The sequence below is a fragment of the Choloepus didactylus genome, chromosome 4 (assembly GCF_015220235.1).
Source record: "Choloepus didactylus isolate mChoDid1 chromosome 4, mChoDid1.pri, whole genome shotgun sequence".
NCBI lineage: Eukaryota > Metazoa > Chordata > Mammalia > Pilosa > Megalonychidae > Choloepus > Choloepus didactylus.
The window spans coordinates 151419920-151427584 of NC_051310.1; the positions used below are offsets into that span (position 1 = coordinate 151419920).

The window sequence follows — 7665 nt, forward strand, 5'->3', positions numbered from 1 at the left end:
ATCTTTTGTAACATGGCAATGCCTTGTTGTTGCAGTTTTGGGGAAAAAATAAAAAATTCAGGAGGGAATAATCTGTCTGACACTGTGAGTAAATTTATTCTCCTAAGATTCCCTTGTACCTGGAAGATTCAGATCTTCCTCTTCTCTTTCTTCTCTGTGACCTATGTGCTGAAACTCACTGGAAACCTGTGCATTATCTGTGCTGTGGGGTGGGACCACAATCTCCACACCCCCATGCACATCCTGCTAGCTAATTTTTCCTTCTTGGGGATCTGGTATGTCACCTCCACTGTCCCCAGCATGCTAGCCAACTTTCTCTCTGAGACTAACACCATCCCCTTCTATGGATGCTTCCTCCAGTTCTATTTTTTCTTCTCAATGGGTACCACTGAGATGTTCTTCTTGTTCACCATGGCCTTTGACAGGTATCTAGAGATCTGCAAGCCCCTGCACTACCCCACCATCATGACAGCTCAACCCTGCATCAGAATGGGAACCTGCTGCTGGTGTGTTACTTCTCCTGTTTCCTCCTCCAAGTTTACTTTGTCTCCCAGCTTCCATTTTGTGACCTCAATACTACTGATCACTTCCTATGTGTCCCAGGACCCTTTTACAAGTTTTCCTGTGTGTCAGCTCCAGCCACTGAGATCATCTGTAGCATCTTTAACTGAGTCCTCATTTTCTCCACCTTCCTCTTCATCACCAGCTCCTACACACTGGTGATCAGAGCTGTGCTGAGGGTCCTCTCATCAGAAGGCTGGCGAAAGGCTTTCTCCACTTGTGGCTCCCATCTGGCTGTGGTGTCCCTGTTCTATGGCTCTATCATGGTGATGTACCTGAGCCCAACATATGACAATCCAGCTGGGATCCAGAAAAATGTGACTTTATTTTACTCTGTGTTGACTCCACTTTTCAGCCCATTGATCTACAGTCTCTGGAATAAGAAGAGGAAGAAAGCCCTGCAAAAACTATTTAAGACATTGGGATTTGGGCAAAAAGAACTTCTCAAGAACTAGAATCCAAATGCATGTATTAGTAAGACATATGTTGGTATTAAAATATTGGAGGTTAATGGTCTTAAGTATATTTGAGAGAATTTATTTAAATGAATCAAATAACAAATAACTGCTTAAAAATACTTGCATAAATCATCTGTCCTAGGTTTTATTGTATTAACATTCCTGTGTGTTTGGCATGGAAACAGGAATATCCCAGACATTATCAGGCAGATTTTCAAGACAAAACTCTCTATAACCTAGATATCAACTGACCATATTCCAACCTTTGCAGAATTAGGTAAATTTGCCTCTAACCCCTAATTTCACAGTTATTAAAAGCCTAAAGTACCCCCACTGTACTATCTCCCTATGTACACAAACACATGCACACATACACACTTGCCCACACAAATCATAAAAACATGTGCATGTCTGCTTCTGTCTTCCCACTCTTGAATTTTCCTGCTATCTTCTTTTGATAGCATCAAGCTGGATGTGAGAACTATCCCCTTCAGCATTTTATCCAAAATAGCTGTCACCTCCAGCTTTGTGTGGGTACATTAACCTGACTGTAGATTCGGGCAGGGTGTCAGAGGAAGGGCCATGATGCTGAAAACCCAATCTCTCTCATTGCACTTGGTCAGCCTCTCCCATCACAGACTCTTCCTACAAGAATGACCAGAAAATCTTCTTGTTTCTTATTCAGAATGATGCCGTCCACATGGAGGCCCTTAAGGATCTAAGATTCTTTCTCAGTGTAGACTTGATACCTTCCTTCTTTATCTTAGTACCACCTACGAACACTCAATACAAAAAATAAATAAATAAATACAGTGAAAAAGAGTAGAGTTAAGATGTGGAGGTGGGATCACCTGGAGCAAGGGAGCAAGGAAAAAGTGGAAGGCAGGGAGGGAAAAAACTTAGGTAAATAGTAACGATTCATATTTTAAGTGTTTTATGATTTAAAAAGGCCTTTTCTCTAAACATGGATTAGAAAGAACACTAGTCATACAGAGAAGATGGAGGGTACATATCAGAGAATAGACATAGAACAGTATGGGCCAGTGTCTGAAATGAGGTATGTTATTCTCCAGGTAATTTTCACAGAAACTTGGAATTAGCAGATTGCACTTTAGTATATAAATCTTACTCTGAAAGGGCACAATCTTATCTACTAGTAAAATTGTGCCCTATTCCATAGGAGAAGAAAAAGGTATCCTCACTTTAGCTATGCAAGGGAGATGCACACTCTGTGGAATGAAAGCATTGCGTAATTTAATACTTATGTGGAGGGCCAATGCAAGCCAGTAAAATCACATATCAGAAAGTGGCTTCTCAACTTCAAGGTTTGACCAGCAGTGCCTTTCTCCAAATTTTAGAAAGTACACTGTAGAAATGTTGAATTATAAAAAAAAAAAAAAAAAAAAAAAAAATTCAAGTCCTAACCTCTAGTACCTGGGAATAAGGTCTTTGCAGATGCGATTAGTTAAGGATCTCAGGATGTAATCATCCTGGGTTAGCATGGGTCCTAAATCAATGACTCACACCTCGTAAAAAGAGGAGAACCCATACAGAAGTGCAGGAGAGAAGACCGCGTGATGACAGAGGTAGAGATCAGAGTGATGCTTCTACACACCAAGAAACATCAACCACCAGAAGCCAGGAGAGAGGCATGGAAATCTTTCCCCTTCAGTGTCTCCAGAAGAAACCAACCCTGTCAACACCTTGATTTCAGACTTCTGACCTCCAGGGTTGTGAGAGAAGCCATACAGGGTAACTGATTACAGCAGCTCTTGGAAACTAACACACACCCCAGGGGGCCGTGTCTACAACAGAGCGCACATTGTGACATCTGGGGCAAAGGCTGGGGACAGTCATCGTCTCGCTTTGGGCCAGGCTCCCTTACACTAGGACAACCTGCAGAGCCTGATACAATGACCCTCAGTAGAGGAGGGAAGAAGTGAGCTGCAGTTAGACTTGACTACACTTTCTCATCAGAAATATTGAATGAGAAGGGAAGGCAGTTGTTTTAACCCTCCAATCCTCCTAAAGAAAGGGGTAGAAGAAGGAAGGGATCAAAACAGCATATCAGTGTCCATCAATTATCTCTTGAATTGAAACTCAGAATTTTGTTTTCACCATAATATTTATTTTTCTGCCTATTTTTCTTTACAAAGATTAATAGATATCAAATATAAATGATCATCAATGAGACTTTAGAACCATAGCCAGGTACAAAGTAAATATACAAAAGGTAATAAACAGAAAGAAAAATATACTGAAAGGAAAATCCCTTCGGTAATAGCAACAAAAAATGTAACATATCTTGAAATAAATTCCCCCAAAATAGGTGAATTGCATATGAAGAAAACTGTAAATACTTACTTTGAAACATTTGTAAAATGACATGAACAAATGAGACAGACACCATGTTTCTAGACATGAATAAATTAGTACATTTGTCATGTCATCCCAAATACACTTCTAAATTTAATGAAACCAATAAAATAGTAATACTAATCTGAAAATAATACCAATTCAAATGTTGAGTAATTGGAGACTGTGAATTACAGTATATCCAGAGTATAGAATATCATACAGCTATTAAAAATCATGTTTTGGAATTTATTTTCTAACTTGAGCTAACAATATAATGCTAAATTTAATTTTTTTCAAAGTATAAAAGATATATAAAATTGTTTCCAAATTTATTTGATAATTAGGAAGTTACAGGAAAGAAGTACCACAAAACTTCACAGTTGCAATCTCTGGGCAGTGAAATCAAATGATTTTGCTCTGCCTTTTTATGTATTTTGTAAATTTATGGTGATAAGCATGTTATTTTTTTCTTGTCAGAATAAAAATATTTCTAAAATTTTAACTCAAAACTTTCAACTTGACAGTGTTAAGGAAGGCTTGCTCTTTATTTCTAATTCTGCCCTGTGAGTGAAGTGAGAAGGGGTCATGCTTCAGGAACTGAGTGTGTCAGCATAAAGGGACTTTGGTCTGGAGTCCAGTGCTGTTCCTGAAGCAGCCACTGAGGAGCCTTCAGCAGCATAATATGAAAGGAACGTAGTGAGAGACCCTATCCCCAAAACTAAAACTGCTTCAAAACCAATATGCTAGATGCATGCCTAACCCTTCAAGGAAAAATTAATACATGCATAAGAACATACATACCTATATACATGCATACATGTCCAAACTTATTGTATCTTACATTCCTATAAATGGTCTAGGGAAATTTTCTTGCAGCCTAGAGCTTATTTAGGACCCAAGATCTGTGTCAGAGCAGCATGTGTTGTTTTGGGGCCTTGGTGTCTTCCCAACAATACCAGTGGTAGAAACATAAGTAGACAAAGTACTACAGGGGCTCTAACTTCTGGGTTTTGTACTCTTTCCTCAGACCCGTTCTCCTTTATAACATCTGCATTTCCCCGTATCCAATTCAATTCTTCAAATTTCTTCATCGAAGATGAACCCTTCAAAAAGATCAAATTTGTAACTAAATTAACCATCCACCAATAGATAAAGTGTTAAGAACACAGTAGCATAGTGAACAAGATAGAATACTTTACCAGTAGTTTAAAAAGTAGTTTAAAGATTGTCCTGAAATGTGAGTAAAGGCTTAAGATATACTATTAAGTGAGAAAGATAATATTCAAAATTATATAGTTATATTATGATTAGAAATAGGTTAGGAATGGGAAAAATGGAAAAGAATGTAGCAAGTTATTTATAATGATTTGATTGAGATGGACTGGTAAAGCCATTATTTTTCTATGTTTTTCATATTAGTCAAATTTTTCTTAGTTTTGTTTTCTAAAATAATGTTCATATTGAGTATAAATAATGTATTCTAGTGCTTTACAACTTAAAATGATTAAAACCTTCATGTAAGTGCAAAAAGTGTTAATAACCTTTAGCCTCAGGAACAAGGAGATGACACCAGACTCCATTTCTCAGGTGTAAATTATCTTAATGAGATATGAGTGATTCTTACTATTGTTGTTATAACAGGACCTATTATCAACATAAACACCACTCACCATAAGATGCAGTAGTCTTATTTAATAGAAACATGTTTTAACAAGTGAAATTAATATCAAAAGTTAATCAGTCTCACTATATATAAATTGTATTTTGAAAGCAAAACAGAAGCCTGCTTTGTATTACTGAGCTATAGAGACTTATACACATGTGATAGAGATCATAGATTACTTGTGGGGTTAACACTGCAAGCCAATAATTGTTCACAGGGAGATTTTGACTGAAAAAGATTCTCATTTGAAGGAAGTTCACCTCAACCTATGAGGAAGGAGAAGTGGGCTTTAAGGATCTTCAAGGAACAAACTAATAGCCTAAACTGACTAGTAAGCAATTATACAGAGAATGCATGAGATAAGGATTAGGAATTTAAAGTGAATTAATTGCCCAGTTTATAGTACAGATGAGAGTTAAATATAAAGAGCCAGCATTAATCAGGGCATACTTTGATTTGTGAAAATCCAGTTTAAGCGACAGCTTCTGGTGCAATATTGGGTTTACCATTAGTACTGTGTGATTTATTTAAATAATGACATAAACATTCTTAAAATTCTTTCTATAAAATATTTAATTAACATCATTGTTTTCATTTTGACTTTATTTTGTTCTGTAGTCATTCATTTAAACATATCTATCCAAACCATAGTGAAGGAACAAAAGAACCTAAGACTTGGTTCACAGATGTGTTGTCTGAATATATTGGTGCAAGGCAAAAATAGGCTACTATTGCACAGCCATCCCTCTAAGACATAGAGTGTAGTGGTGGAGAAAATAGTCACAATGGGATGATCTAGGAGCAATCCATTTTGTGTCCACTTTGTATTACGGAAGAAATGGCTCACTATACAAGATAAGAATACACAAAGAAGAAAGGGTATTGCAAAAGGCTTTACGATTGGCCAGGGTAACAAAAAGAACCAGACAGGAAGATCAGAGACAAGGATGTCTGAGGAGAAGACTTGTGGATGGACCTCTGAGACTGAGCACAATGTATGCAGATCATTGTGGCTCAAATCAGGGCCCTTCAGAAACTATGTCCCACAGTGGAGGCACACAATAGTTAGGCAGAAAGGATGAGTTATCCAGTAGATGTCAGACAGCTCTGTCCTCATTCACCTCAGTGCTTCCAAAAAGTGGCCACAAGGAGAGTGGCAGAGCTAGAGGTGATCAATCAGCCACAAAATATGGGCATTCTTTTACCAAGGCTGATACAGCCACTGGCACTCTTTTTTCATCCAATCAGTAGCAGAAACCAATGTTAAACATTCAAATAAACACCATTCTTTAAGGAAAACAACCAGCAACTGGTGGCAAGTTAATTACATCAAAATCCTTTCATTCTGGAGGGTGCAAAGATTTGTCCTTTCATGGTTATTTTTTTTTCCTGGATATGGGTTTGGCTTCATTTTGCAGAGCCTCTGCCTGCACCACTATCCTCATGATTACAGAATGCCTGATTTACTAATATGGGTTCCTCACATAGCATTACAAACAAAGGAAGTGAAACAATGGACGACATGATCAAGGCTTTCACCCAGAAGCAGTCTACTTACTTGAACACTGGAAGGTACTATTAATGGCTAACCAAGGTTTCTCAAACTCAGCATTATTGGTATTTTGGGATGGACAATATTTTGCTGTGAAGAGATGTCCTGTTCATTGTATACTGTTTAGTGGCATCTTTGGCCTCTATGGAATAATACCAGTAATAGCTCCTCAAGGTGTGAAAATGACAAATGAGTCAAGATATTGTCCAATTTATCCTGGATGGTGTGAGATAGGAGGCGATTGCCAAGAACAAACTCAGATAAGTGATGACATCAACTTGGGAATGTGATCCTGTAAATTCTGAGGTTTGTTCACCACAATGTCTTCATGAGTTATATTTATCTAATCAATGGCCAGTAAAGGGGGCTGAAACCCCAATAACTAAAACACAATGGCAACCAATGAGTGGAAGTAAATTTGATTCCTCTTCCCATAATTCTCAGTGATCCACTTGCAGGATTTGCTCTTACTGCTTCTGTGACAATAGGATCTCTTGGATAAACCATGGTTACTAAGACGGGAGGGGGGAAGCTTGTACCAGGGGACCCAGAATGGGTTCTACTGAACTTGAAATTATGGCTGCTTCTATTTGGAATTCTCTTGCTGGCAAAACAATAGACAAAGAAGTCACTATTCTAATTTTCAATGGTTGCTGCTATACAACAGGGACAAGGAGGAAATTAGCTGGAACTCAGAGGGCTCAGAACGGTTTCTTTCAGTGCTTTCATGCCCAGTAATTCCATTGAACAAGAAAATGAGGAATGCACAGCCTGACAAGGCAAGGGGACCCTGTGAACAGAATTTTCAGAGATGAAGGTCTAGGTGCCCCAGTTGGCAGGCCTCTTACACCACCTGAATTTCTGATGGAAGATGAGATTCATCTGTAAGGAGTGGTGAAAGAGGGTAGGGCTGAATATATGTGATGGCCATTTATTAAATCATTTTTATAGATTGCAGGCTTCTAATTCCTTAAGGAATCAAACAGAGAGGACATGTTACAGGGAACAAGTGGAGCTGAGTAGTGCCAATGGGGACTACAGCAAAAGCTTTTGGTGTCTTACATTACATCCAT

General features: G+C 38.2%; 1 pseudogene; it reads left to right on the forward strand.

Annotated features, from left to right (window-relative positions):
* Positions 1-234: 234 nt before the first annotated feature.
* LOC119532887 lies at positions 235-1016 on the forward strand (annotated as a pseudogene).
* The last annotated feature ends 6649 nt before the right edge of the window (positions 1017-7665 follow it).